Source organism: Triturus cristatus, chromosome 1_2, assembly GCF_964204655.1.
Source record: "Triturus cristatus chromosome 1_2, aTriCri1.1, whole genome shotgun sequence".
NCBI lineage: Eukaryota > Metazoa > Chordata > Amphibia > Caudata > Salamandridae > Triturus > Triturus cristatus.
The window spans coordinates 1,112,176,632-1,112,191,474 of NC_140580.1; the positions used below are offsets into that span (position 1 = coordinate 1,112,176,632).

General features: G+C 46.1%; 1 protein-coding gene across 1 annotated transcript in view; it reads right to left on the minus strand.

The window, feature by feature from the left end:
* NR5A1 (nuclear receptor subfamily 5 group A member 1) overlaps positions 1-14,843 on the minus strand; it is a 426,966-nt gene that overhangs the window by 93,478 nt on the left and 318,645 nt on the right. The gene's annotated exons all lie outside the window — the stretch shown is intronic.

Here is a 14,843-nt window from a genome sequence, read left to right on the forward strand (position 1 = left end):
GGATGTACCTCAAACAATGTTATTGCAGATATTTTCTCGCACAAAGATATTTGATAATAAATAAAAAATAATATAAAAAAATATATTTGCTAAAATCTTCAAGATGTCCATTGTTGCAGAAATAAAACATGTTTACAAGACAACTCCGGGTAATTTTCCATACTCATGTTATCAATATTCCTCATTGGTTTGGAACATTATCCGATAGGATTCTCTCTTTCTCAATACTTATCAGATTACTGGTTTTCTGTCCTGCATATGTCCCCTGTTACAATGACCTATGCAAAAACTGAACAAGCCTGATGAACCCTCATGTTCACCCATGCAAGCTGCTGCCTTATTTGCTCCATAGATATTGCCCTCTCCAGTTAGACTGGCTACAGCCCTCGTTCTCCTTAAGGAACTACAAAGAGGACAAACTGAACCAGTTCATAGTTGACTCTATGAGATCCTCTCAATAGAAACCCTTCGCCAGATTTGGAGCCTGTCCTCCCACCGCTGTTGCTACCGACAGCTGATGAAATCTGAACTTTGTGAAGAGCCTTATTGTATCCAGGGTATCATCTTATGCAAATATTCTTCAAAGAGAAAGGTCAAAGTCAGGAGATTTCATGAGGTCTTCACAAGTGCTACTCCAAAAAAGTACTTAAAAAACTTGATAAGAATACATTTGGATGCCAATTTTAAAAAGGGGGTTGTAGCACACATTTTGGGAATCATGAAACTCTTACTGCTGCCTCTCCAAGCTGAAAGGTGCAGCAAGAGAACTGGTGCCATATGGCAGCTGTACCCCAATGAAACCTGTAAACTTCTTATTGACGTATGCCGTAAAAGACCAGCCAAGTGCCTTTCTGAAAGACCCCAGAACGTAAAGCCCAGTACATGACTGGTCCATGCACCCACGTTGTTGTACTTTAGATTTCCATTATCTGCTGCAGGAAGTTCTGCCTTTAAGGGGCAGGACATCCTACGGATGGAAAGGATAAGTTTGGGGCCAGCAAAATTGGGAATCTTCAACTGCCTTTTCATGCCTTCATGGAAGGCACAGGTTCTCAACCTTTTCTGACTTTCCAGGGGATGATTAAAGTCCATGTGCTCATAGCATCCCCACTTTGAATGTTCATACAATTACAGCTTTGTGTCTCATTTGTTCTTTAGGCTTAAAACAACAAATCGAGGTATGCATGTGGATACTAGAAGGTCATGGACACTTGGAGTATGATCATTGGGTTAGAGCAACTCAAACCGATTGGTTCTGATTGGTGTTTATGAAAAGGGATTAGGGGTTTCCTCACTTTGATACTTGTGTGTGTATACATATATATATATATATATATATATTCAATCAAAACTCCTGTTTCCGCAGCGTGACCAAGGTGCATGAGCACCAAAACGCGTAGATGCATGAAATAAAGAAACATTGAACATACCAGCACGGGAGTGCCGTGGTTTCTTAGAAATTTGGGAAAAGAAACCGGAGTTTTGATTGAATTCGAACAACGCAGCTGAGTGCTGGAAAACGAGCACTGCCGGCGTTCTGGCAACTTGGAGGCAGCACGCTGACACAGGAGGATATATATATATTCATCAAACGGCGCCAATGTTATTAGAAAAAGAGTATATGCTTTTTCTATGAAAACACAATCCTAACTATAACCAGTGGCGACTGCCAGTGGGGGATATATATGCATATATCCTGCACTGGCAGTCGATATCCCCCACTGGCAGTCGCCACTGGTTACAGTTAGGATTGTGTTTTCATAGGAAAAGCATGTATTCTTTTTCTAATAACATTGGTGCCGTTTGATGAATCTTCCCAAAACTTTCCAAATAAATGTTCTTTCACCTCAGCTACAAATTGGCAAGTTTCAGAGTGATCTGTCAACCAGGACCAAGAAGATAGGGGGTCCAAAAACAGTGTTTCCTAAGTCATTTTCCATATGAACTGTAGATACAGCTACATCCCAAACAGATTTACACCAAATTTGACAGAAAGCTAGAACTGGCTCCAGAAAGTGTGCTTTTATGATTTAAAGTAAATCTGGTCAGTCATTTTTGGACAATAAATGTTAAAAAAGGAAAATGTATATATCATGCTGCGAAGGTTCCACAGACAAGACAGATCTCAAGACAGATCTCAAGCTGAGATCTGCTTGGCTACTTCCACATCAAAAACGATGTAGTGGCTGCCATCTTAAGACTCGAGACTCAGTACCCAGCCCTAAAAAATATTTTTTAAACGTGTAAGGGGGCTCAGTAGGGATAGACTGACCCCCTATGACTGGTGGTGGGGGGGCTCATAAGGACTCCTCCTTGGGGCCAAAAATGTTTTTTTTTCATTTTAAATGAGAATTTATGGTGGATGCGAGAATCAGCTGCAACATTCTAGAATCATCTCTTGTGCTACAAAAAAAACCCTCACTTGTGTGGGCCAGGGCCCGCAGGAGGGAGGATGGTGCAAAACCATATTTAGGAGAGTGGGACCCATATCCCCACCGAGCCTATAGGAGACCCAAAGGAACCCCATTCCCCCTGGGCCATACTTCAATCAAAGGTGAGGGAGATGACCATCCCTACCGAGGCCTGAATTGGCCCCTGGGGCCCATATTCCCTGGGGCAAATTTATAATAAAAGGGGACACACAACCCCGCACCTCAAGCCTCAAAAGGCCCTGGGGACCCCATCCCCTTGGCCAATTTAAGATAAAGGAAAGGGGGTGCACAGCCCCCCTCCCTAGACTTAAAGGTCCAGGAGACCCCATCCTCCTGTGGAAAAATTAAATTAAAGGTGAGGGAGGTGCGTGACCCACCTCTACGAGCTTTAAAGGGCCCCGATGACCCCATCCCTGGGGCTGGCTCACTCCCACCCCCTGGATACAGTAGCTTCCCTGTCCGCAAGAGCTCAGGCAGGGAAACACATGTCTTCTCCCATCCAGCGGGAGCTTTAAAAATATTCCCACAGGGTGGAACCAGAGATATGTTTTCTTACCCGCGTTCTTGCGGACAGGGAAAACACATATTGCTCCCTCTCTGTGGAAACATAACAGAACAGCTACTCTTGCCAAGCAGGAGCAATGCTGGCTGCTGATGTACCCCCCAGATAGGGCCGGTGGGGCTCTCCCTGCTGCCCCAACATAGTGGTTTGTGGGTGAGCCAGGTGGGCATCAGAGCACGTGCTCACAGGGACACGGTCAAGCAACTAACTATAAAAAGAGCCCTAAAGAAAGAATACCTCACACCCTTTCCATGCAGTGCTAATTACCACCCACATTCCATCAGTTGTGACCTGTTCTATGACATCATTGATAATATGACTGCAACATCTGAAATTACATTATTGATAACACTGTGCATGGCGGTGGCGTGAGTTAAAGTTACATTAGGGCACAAGTTTAAAACAGTAGGTTCTAACTGACATTTTCACCTAAATATAACATCCCTTTAACCTTTGGTGTTTTCAGTGAATATATCTACAGGTAGACACCCTGAACATCTGGCATGTATCTAGCCTCCTTGGTCACCCATGTTTTGAACTTACCTTTCTTGTCTGAAGTGGCAACACCAAATGCCACCAGAATGTTTTTTTTAAGTATTGCATCACAGGGAGCTTCATTTGGGGGCTAGGAACCTTCTTTCTGCCTGGATCAGATGAAACAAGTCGCAAAAGTCCACACCTGACGAGCTGCAAACTCCAAACGTTTTCAAAAGTCCACTGTATCTTCAAATGTGTACACAGTAAACTATGGTCAATGTATTCTCTTTCATGTCCAGATTGGGCAGTCAGACATGCAGAGACCCTGATTCAACTACTTCTCCCCATCCCAGCATGATGATGTCACATGACATTTGACCATGGTGAAGACATAGGTTCCTGAGAAGGCACTACTGTTCTCAAAAAAGTTCCATAATAGAGGACATCAGGGTAGTGCGTGCCCAAGCATTCAAGTATAGAGATAGTAAGAATTCAGAATTTACTATAAACTGAGAAATGCAGGCGTAGGAGACCGAGGAAAGGAACGTGGGCTGACAACACAACCACTGACAAGTCCTAAACCATGCAATGTCACCACTGTTTTCGCCACAAACTCTTCGCCAGGTCCTGCCAGAGGTTGGTGGTGCACGCAAGCATCTGTATCACGCGTATTAGTCCTTACGCCTCCGTTAGTGGCCTCTCTGACGCTTAAGAGTTCCAGACACCAAGGTGTTAAAAGGGGAGTCAAAGAGCCCTGAGTGCAACCCCCACTTAAAGTCCATACCACCCTGTCCCCTGCCATGCCACCACATGCACATAAAGAAACACGGTTGAAGTAATATTAGAAAATATATATGGTGAAGACGCGCAAGTGAGCAAACATCCAACACACAGGGCATAATTGCAGGTGTCCTGAAGGGACAGTCCGAATTTAGTGCACCCTATAAAACCCGACACCCCCAGGTTTGACAATTATCGGTATGATATATTGCACCTTTTCTGCCTTTTGTGGAATAATTAGCAAATTTTGGCGTTAGCCCACCAATATCCGCATATCCTAGTAAAGATTTGGCCTTTTTCTCCTGTTAAATTTTGGCAAATGTTTCCTGCAGAAATTTAGTGTAGGTTGCAAACTTTATTGTGTTCAGTAAAAACTGGTTGAGGTAAACGTCGCACCACTTATAATTGTGATCTCCGTACTAAACTGTGGGGCATATTAGCAAGACCGGCGAAAAAATTATCGCCGTTTTAGCGACAGGAAACTGTCGCTAAAACGGCGATAATGGGCTTGCTAATATGCGTTACAGAATTCCAATAGAAGCCCAGGTTAGATGTCCTGCACATCTAACCTGGGCTTCTATGGGAATTCACAAGCAATACCAAAGTGACAATGAAATATGAAGGAGGGAATGGCAGAAAGAAAGACACATGAAAAACAAGAAAATACATGACAAAAAGAAGAAAAGTTATGAAGAATGCTATGAAAAGCCTTTATGAAGGAATCATGGAAGAAATGAAAGTGCACTGACTGAAAAATATGGATGAAAGCTAGACAACTTAAGCTAAACAAGGATTTATAGCAAAAAAAAGAGTAAAAACGAAACACAAGGAATAACTGGTGAAAAAGGAAGAAAGAATGACACAGAAGAACGGTAAAAGCAAACCAGTACAATATGTTAAAGCAAAAGGATAAACAAAGACAAGCATTGACATAGCCAATAGGTCTCGCCTTTGGGACCTTATACGTTTTAGCCATGCAACAGTTAATGTTGTTGCAGTAAGGATATTGTGCTGCATAACTAAATACTTATAAGATCCCAAAGGCGAGACCTATTGGCTATGCCAATGCTTGTTAATATTTATAAAGGATGAAGTGTCCTTAATGTTTTATCTTTTTAACCTTCACAGTTGTACCATCAAATTACTGGTTATGAAATGCCCGGAATAATCCAGAGTAGTGACAGGTAATCTATCCATTGATAGGGTGGGCCACAAAGTAGGCCCAGTGGCTGTCGCGCGCCTGTCTTATTGAGTGCACAGGATAGAGTAACATTCTAGGTGCATGGGAGTCTTTGACCCATCAAAAGGGAGAATATCCATTGGAAGAGGGGGCGAGAAAGCCGAATCATGCAGAGAGAGCCCCTCACTCATCTTCACGCCGAGAGACAGTAAACCACTTATCAAATGACCCTTAGCGGAAAAAGAGAGAACAGACACGCAGAGCCTAACAGAGGAAGAGAAACACTCATCCACGGCCATAAGATCAATGATAAGCACAAACTCACTAAAGTTCACCCCAAGAGAAAAAGAATGCTCACTCCTCTTTCGCCTCAAGAGAGAGGCAGGACAACCGTCCCCACCATGGACGAAAGGCCCACTGACTACGGGAAGCCCAGCTCTCAGGCACAAGGGACAGGACAACCTCTGGGGCACAGCATCCTCTGGGTATCGCATTCGCACGCCGGGGTCAAAGCACCAACCAGGGTACCCCACTCGCACGCCCAGGCCTTAAAGTGTCTCCACCCTCCTTGTTATCAAACTGGAGACTCTCTGTGTCTCGTGGTAACCTGTCGTCGCCTGAGAAAACAGGGATTGGCAGAGGTAATAACATGGTCTGATGCAAGGAAAATGCGGCGCTGATATCATGGGGGTCTGTTGAGTACCAGAATTCTCAGAAAATGAGTAGTCGCTTTTTTAACTAAGTGCAGCTGGAGCGGAGGATCACCTCGTCCCGTTTCGCTTTGCATTCTGGCACCTGTAGTTTGGATGTCACCCTTAGTAAGGAGAAAATACCAGCAGCAAAATGCATTGGGACTTGATTGGAACTCAATGTCCGACGAGTAACAGACTAGTGTGACGGCTCCCTGGGTGTGAGGGCATTTAAAAAATTAAGCTGTCTCGATGGTGTGTTGATATCTGGGCCTCCTGTAAACCACTGGAATATGAAAAGTGTAGGCAAAACTATCAACTGTGTTTCTAAAGCGCTCTGCTACCATAGCACTCACCTGCCCCCCTCACTCCCCACCCGAGGGTTTGTGGCGAGCCCCACGGAGAAACAAAGTCTGGAAGACAACTCACCGTGGAGAGGGGGCTCTGCTCGGCACCGGCGATCTAGCCTCAGTGACGGATGTCCCAGCACTCCTCGGTCGCTCGGCCTCCTCGCCAGGATGAGGTCTCTTAAAGGACGGTCCGGGCTCGCCAGGCCTTCCCACGCAGGCTGAGCGATCTCCCCCTCAAGATAAAATGAATGTACGGAGACCCTCACGGGGGCAGCGTGGGGTGCGTCTGGTCACAGTGCTTCCACCCTATGGCCTCTTCAGTATTTACACACCACACCCCCTACTAGCTCCACAGGAAGGCGGGGGTTACCTGAAAGTCATTGTGTCCAATCCCCGAGAGGGTCTTCCCTCCCAGCCCCGCGGTGCATTGATAAGTGTCTGACCCCCGTAGATTAATCTCTCTCTCTGCCCTAAGGCCTTTTATTTCATGGCATTGTCCACTTTCAGGTGATCACAACGTAAGCAGCTCTCACTCTACAAAGACTGACACCAAAGGAGCCCAAACAGAAGCCGGGGGTGGGTGGCCCATGACCCACCTTCCTCAAGTTGGAAATGACCCTCAAAGCGGCAGCGACACCTTTTCCGCGCGGTGTGATGGGAGGTATTCGAGACAGTTTTGTTTGGATTTCTCCGACTTTTTAGCTGGGCCACCTATATTACAATTATTAAAGTGTTGGCATCTCTCTTTCATCATCCTCCCCTGCCGATATTCATACATATGAAGGGTCCAGGCCTTACTAGCTTCTCCCACCCAAGATATCTCTTTCCACACACCTCACAGCAATTAGGTGTGATATAAGCATGGGTTTCTCATACTGAGTTCTTCTTGGACCTCACGCACGGTACGCGTGCCGAATCCTGGGGTTGGGTCAAGGTCGGACTGGCCTTTGGGGCTAACGGACAGTGAGTGCCCGTTGAGGCGGTCTCACAGAATCAGAAATGTGGGCCTGTTTTATGACCACCCGGGCAGGTTTTAACTGTTGATGTTCCTGATATTTCTACGTTGTGTGCAGTAAACACGCATGCACGCAGTTCTCCATATCGTGCAAAATACCCATACAGCGTGCCTTTTTCAAGTTCAGGACTTGGCTGCTTTCCAGATGCGGAACACTTGTTTTAAGCTATCTGGTTCGTTAATGGGTGGTGACTTCTATTTTGGTGCCGAGCCGTATTTGTCTCAGTCCGACCCCTGTGCATGGTCACAGCTCCCGCAGGGCATCTGATTGTTTCTACCCTCTGGTATGAACCCTATTAAGGAGGGTGGGGGATTCGAATTTCAATGCACAGTATCACCTACATCTAAAAGTGAGTTATTTGCACACAGGCCATTATCTCCTAGAAGCAGGTGGTCATGGAGAGAATAAGAAGTGACATTGTTAGGTTGCGGCCAGAGCGGGTTTTGCATCATCCCCCGGGGGGGGGGTGTGTCCCCTACAAAGAAACGCAGGTCTTATGAAACCTGTTCAAGTGCAAGTGGTTGTGCATTACCTGCCCCCGTTATCCAGATTTTTCGGATCATGTGCGCAGATGGCTTAATTTTGGATTTCCCTTCACATATTGATACTTGCAGTTCTGCATATCCCCTCATAAAGTCAGGATTTAAGACTGGGTGCGCTTCTCCGACATTGCATAATGTACGACGAGCTCTCACTACACCTCTGGGGTCTAGGCTACTGCCCGTACACCCCGAGAGTCAACATATACTTAAGGAAATGCCACTCCTTCCACTCCTCTCCTGCGGTTCAGTTTGAAACACCGATGTGATTTGGTACTTGAAGCGAAATGGTTTAATGTCAGCGAATCCGGCATCGAGCACACTGTAATTCATAGAAGGCTGCATGGAAATCCAGAACATGGCGTCCATGAAAGTGCTTGATTTGAGTCAGTGGTTTTCGGTTGGACCTAGTCCTAGCTTGCACTCTTTTTTTTTGGGTCGGGGGGGGGGTGCAGACCTTATTTTCACATCAATAGACTTTGACCCAGAGCAAAAAAGAAAGGCGGAAGGGAGAAAGAAAGGAGAAGAGTGTGACAGAGACGAAAGCAGGGAGAAACTAGCAGCGGTGAAAGTGAAACCGAACGCGCTGACAGGATGACTAGCGGCAGTGAAAGTGAAACCGAACACGCTGACACGATTATTAAAAACAAGTTGGCGTGGGACTGTCCACAGTCCCACGGGCACGCGCATGCTGTTTGCAATGGACAAATGGCGAGAGCAGCCATCTTTGCCCATTGCAGACGCGTGCATGAGAGCCCTCGCAGAATTGTTTCCAAAAGGTACTTGCAATGGCGAGAGCCACGCATGCGCTGCTTTCGCCAGGCGAGACCTAAAAAAAGGGGAGGGTTAAATATCAAATCAGTTGTCTAGTTTTCTTAGACTAACAGGCTCTATTAAAGTATGCATTGGAAACAACTCTCCAACATGCTCTCTGTATACCACATTTACAAACAGAAAACACGTAAATAGTTGTGGTTTTCTTGACAACCTTGATATAGAATACTGTTAATTGCAACTTAAACGACGAATGACGCATTGTGTGGCCTTTATCGATTTCTTTGTTGTACTTTCCAAGTACAACTTAGCTGTTCCCAGCAGGCACTTAACCTCCTGTGAAGATGTTGAAACTAGATTCCAACTCCTGTGTCTTGTCTTCAGAAGTGCCTGTTGCTGCTGTGAGTGGGGCCATCCTGTGTGAAGTACTCTCGACAGAACAAAACCTGAGGCCACTGCTCCGTCTGATTTGCTTCTCTGTGAAGCAGGCAGTGATGAGCCTTCAGAGCCAACCTAAGTGCAGTCTAAAGAGCGGGGATGTTCTGTTTTTTAAAGACAGAGCTTTAGCTTAAGGGAGCGTCTTCTGCAGGGAATGCTTACCTTTGAAATACTGCTAAAGAGTCACGTTTTGGAGGTAAAGAAATTGTGACAAAACAAAGATGACGTCTGATGTTTGGGGAGGGAAAGGGTCTCCAACCTTTTCTGTAGTAAGAGGTACTCATGTTGAATGACAATCATTCCATTAGTCAGACCCCTCCCCCCAGGATATTACAGCATGGATTTGCATATTTAGCGGCACAATAATGGAAATTTAGTGGCACAAAAATAGAAATTTAGCGGCAAAAAATGGAAATTTAGCGGCATTATTGAGGCACTTTATTTTACTCGTAATTATTCCTTTTCAGCCTTAAACCAATGCAAACTGATTTAGCAGAGTGTTCCACTGTGATGAAAAAGCATGTTTAAAGTGTCCAATCTGCACCTCGTGAGAGGGGGCCCTATTTCTAGGTATACACCTCTGCCGGGGCACCGCTGCCTCCGGGACCCGTCCAGAATGTGCTGCACCTGTGGGCCATGAGGAGTGTGTGCCTCAGGGCCAGAGTGAGTGTTCTTCTATGCCAATCTGCACATCTCTATCTGCACGTGACTTAGGTTTGGAATGAAGTCCGCAAGTAAGTAACAGCAGAGGGGTGTGTGTAGGGCTTTAACTAGGATGAAAAAACTGAGGGGATCTCCCGTAGGGGCGTGACCGATGTAATAAAGGACGTGCCTTAAAATACTTTAGCTAAAAATCTGCCCAGAATGGTATTTTGCTGCTTCTGTCCATTCATCCAGATATATAACACAACAAGTAACCTTACACCTACAACAAGCAGGGGCTAGTGGCTTTGTCAATTATTGTAAATTGCATAAGATAAATAAACACCAACTATGACTTAGTTGTATATCAGTTTGAAAATGTTTCATTTCTTGTTCGTGAGGTTGCGGCGTCACGCTAGAGCTGCTGCTCGAGCCTCGTGCCGACTCAGCATCCTCTGTTTGATTCGAAATAAGAATATGTCCTTGTGTGGTGGAGCTCATGTAAAGCGCTCCAAGGTTGCGCTGTAAAAAACGGAAAAATGAGTTTCTTTAAACTTACATCTAAAGCAGTGACAGCTGCAGGGTTTTTTTCACCCTGAGGGTCAAAATGGAGAGCCCGATAGCGACCCGTCTTGGCACCTGCATTTCAGAACTACCGGTGCTGAACACCGGCCAGATCCGGTTCACTTAAAGCCCTTATGTGTGATGCGTAGACATTCAATTTACATTCTCTGCAAGTCCTTGAACCTGCGATTTAGGGCAAAGCAGGTCCCTGCTCCTGTCAGTCAGCCAGGGGTCGCTGCACTGGAGCCTACATCGCGAGAGAGGAGCGCGCCAGCAGCCTCTGACGAATAGAGTACCAGGGAAGGCAGTGAAGGTTTTCGGCGATTTTACAGCTTTACCCTCGGTTAAGACTGAATTTTTCATGTCTTCCCATGCTGCTCCTCGCATTCCAGCATCTGACTCTAGGCCTTAAAGTGACAGCTCTCCTTGTCCAATGCTTCTCCCCTGACAACCCAGACCTCGTGTGGCTCGCACCCGATGTGCTGCTGCAGACCCTCCACATACCCCTGCTCTCTGGCTGTAGGAAACTCTGCCCATTCCCAGCAGCTTGTCAGATGACCGCAAAGTGTCCTGTGAGTTAGGGGGTTTATTTACATCTCATGCATTTCAAGCTGACTTGTGCACATCCTCTGAAGCACATGCAGTTTTTCGCAGGCACCAGGATACCCTCACATTGACATGGCCCTTGGCTGTTCTCGATTTATTTCCCCACGATTGGGAATTATTAAACAGCCCTCGATTAAATGTACTCCGCAGACTTGTTCTGAGAAAAAATGACTGATCAAAGTTGTGCAGAAACGTTTCTTGTTGACCGTCTCTTCACAGCTTGGCCAGGAGGATGCAGATTTTGGACGGCTGGACGGTGGCACGTAATGACGTGTGCGCGCACAGCCAATAAATGGGCCTTGTTTGTTTTTCTGTCTCCCGGTAGACACTTTTTTGTTAATATCGCGGCCAGAATTGTTAATATCGCGGCAATCGCGCTAGTCAGCCGATTTCACGACTTTTTAGTGAATCGTAAAATCGCAAAATGCTGGAGGGTCAGATTAGTGGCCACCAGATGCAAGATTGCCAGCAGTGAGCACCTGAGTGTATTAGGAATGGTTGCAGGTAGGCCTTGGCGGACTTTGCGGAGTTCTAGTCTCTGTAACTCCATGCAGTGCTGCAAAAACTCTGCCGTGCTCCGTGGAGTTCCGCCAGCGGCAGAGTTTATTAAGTCGTCGCTGATTTTAAGCGCCAGGAGTTTGTCTCATGCTGTATAATCAGTGCGAGCGGCACTCTGCACCGCGCCAGAGTGCACTACTGCTTTCTACTCCAGCATCAGCTTCCTTATCGTGGACGGTTGCGACCTGTCATGACTCACTGGTTGGAGGTCTAGCGTGTGATTTTTTTTTCGAAGGCACTTGCCAACTTAACGTTGGCGAGTCACAAGAGAGAAAAAACTCCGCTCCTCATCACTTCACAGAGCTTTGCGGAACTCCATGAACTCCGTCGGTAGAGCGGAATTCTTCTTGCCAGCAATAATGAAAAAGAGGCTTTATTAATTTGGAATCCCTCAATATGGGGAATACGCAACAGTCATATCTACAATGCTCCCACACCAAGGTCATAATGCTATGAATAAGTCTTCCCAAAGCTGCATGATTTATCACTCAAATATCAGCCTAAAATATATTTTGGCAATTCAACCTTTTTTCTCCAAACAGCATAAGAATTCTGAAAATACACCAATTGTTCTTGAATACATGCTTGTCAATTTTGGTAATATTGTATATAATCAGCGCCCTTCTTGCCGCCACCAGTCCAGGGAGAGTCGCAACAACCAGCCTGCCCTGTTCTTGGTAAACGCTGAAATGACATGATGAAATGCTGTCGGATGTGAGGACAGCAGTGAGGACGTAATATTGTCCCGGGTTAGATGATCCTTACACTTTAGAAAAATTTGGAACTTATAAACTTAGATTGACGGTGATTGGATCTTCTAGCACGCAATTGATAAATCAAATTGGAATCCTTGAGACAGGCTCACTACTAATTTTTGAAGTGTTGTGAAAGAGATCCACTGTTCATATGAAAGAGAAATTTATTTTGGAGCCTTGAAAAAGCCCTGCGGGCGAAACGCGCATCGGCTGCTGTGTAAATTGAAAATAAAAAATTCAACTATTGACATCTCGACGGGAAATTGGACCATTATTTGTAGTTTTCTGTGTTTAGCACAGTTTGATGGATACAATCATATCAAGTGAAATATTGTTACATTGATTAGGATTATGTTATTTTGTGGCTTTACTCTGGTGTGCTACAGTGCCTATTAGGTGGACTCAATTTTTTGGACTACTTGTAGTTACAAAAAAATGTCAATGCTTAAGGTGGATAAGTATTTGGCATGGTATTAGCACCCTATATTGTGGCTAAGAATTGATTTTTTTGAATTTACATAACATATGTACACAAGATGATGTGCAGATCACTTTAGCGTATCCACTTATTCTCTTCATGTAAATGCCCTGTTCTTCATGGCGCCCAGCCAACAGCGTCATCATCCAGTGCCAGAAGGCGCTTTACAATCAGCCGCGGTCTCCCACAGCGCAGGTCCCGCTCTTCTTGCCGCCACAGGTCCAGGGAAGACCGCAACAACCAGCCTGCCTGTTCTTCACAGCGCCCGGCCAACAAGGTCATCTTCCAGCGCCTGGAGGCACTTTGAAATCGTCCACGGGCTCCCGCAACGCGGGTCCCACTCTTCTTGTCGCCACCGGTCCAGGGAGGACCGCAACAACCAGCCTGCCCTGTTCTTGACGGCGCATGGTGCCCGGCCAACAGTGTCATCATCCAGCACCTGGAGGCGCTTTAAAATCAGCCGTGGGCTCCCACAGCGCGGGACATGCGCGGACATGTCCGGGCCAAAGGCAGGTCCGTCATTGACAGGAAGGGGCAGGGCAGGGCCACCCCCTTTGCATTTGCTATCGAAACTGTGCTGGACATTGATCATCGCTTTGAAAAGGTACTGTGCATTTTGTCCCATCATCATCTACGAATGCTACTAACATTTGGCCAACACGTTGACTTTGATGGTTTTGCCTCTTCTGGGCTGCCGGGGACTACTTATTTACTTTATCTGTTTTGCCTGCTTGGTATCTTTTGCGGGGGGCACAGGTTTATCTATCGCTAGCACACTGGTGTTTGCCAGCATTAATGGTATTTTGGGGGTGCATTATGGGGAAGAGGAAAACCATGGAAGGCGCTAGGGGGACCGGGGGAAATTGGGCAACAAAAGGGAAAATGGCTAGGCAGATATTAAAACACCCGGGTAGTAACTGTGTCCTCTACAGGATAGATGCCTTAATTAATGAGTGCGAGGATATTTTAGAGGGCAATCAGATAGAACCCCTAACCCCGGGCGATGCAGTCGACAGATCCCTCCTAAACCCGGTACTAAACTGTCCCCCTGTTATCCCAATAATGTTTCAAAAACAAACCCCTAAAAGGGCATCTGTAAATTCAAAAAAGTAATCACTTACAGCTCTGGACACTTCCCAATCCTCCGCCACTTCCACTGCCTCTACTGGCAATAGCACTTCTCAGCAAGAGCAAGGGAAAGAACCTGCAATCCATTGCACAAACAGATTTCTACCCCTTCAGGGTGTTAGGGACGAACACAGCGACAATGTGCCTGCACCACCATCTCCCGGGCCGACGTGCGATACTGCGATGCTCTCCATAAAAGACAAAATAGAGCCCCTGAACACCCATTCTACCATAAATGCATTAAGGACCGAGATTTGCGCACTGAAAACCATGATAGAAGGCCTCACCACCTTAGTTAAAACATTAGTGAGGGGGGATTCGTCTCGCAAACAGTACGACATCTCTGCACATAGTCACTATTCACACTCCATCAATAATGATCCGATGCCACAAGATCCAGAACTTCCTAGCAAAGATCGCACCCCTCGCGACCCCAACTTACACCAACTAGCTAACCCTGTTCCTTCCACAAGTAAGCAAACCCCAAACGATTCTTCAGCTTGGGGAGCTAATAGACCTAACACCACCATCCAAGATAAGCTCAAGAGGTTAGCAGCTCCACAGAATCCCGCAACCAGATACAGGGCTGCACAGCCACGACAAGTTCAACCCTTTAGTCATGGAAGCCGAGATCATCCGCCTCCGTTAGCGGTTATAGTTAATACCAACCGGCCGCAAACTAAAATATTTACATGACCAATGTCCTGAAAATCAATATTAAGAATGCCAACGAGAGTGAGGAATCTCTGATAAACAAGGTGATTCCCTGGATTCGTTATATCAGGGGTTGTCGATCAGTAATCAGAGATGATATCCTAAGAGCACGGAGGTGTCCCCCTCCAACTCACCAACTGGATAAGGGAACTGAGATGGCG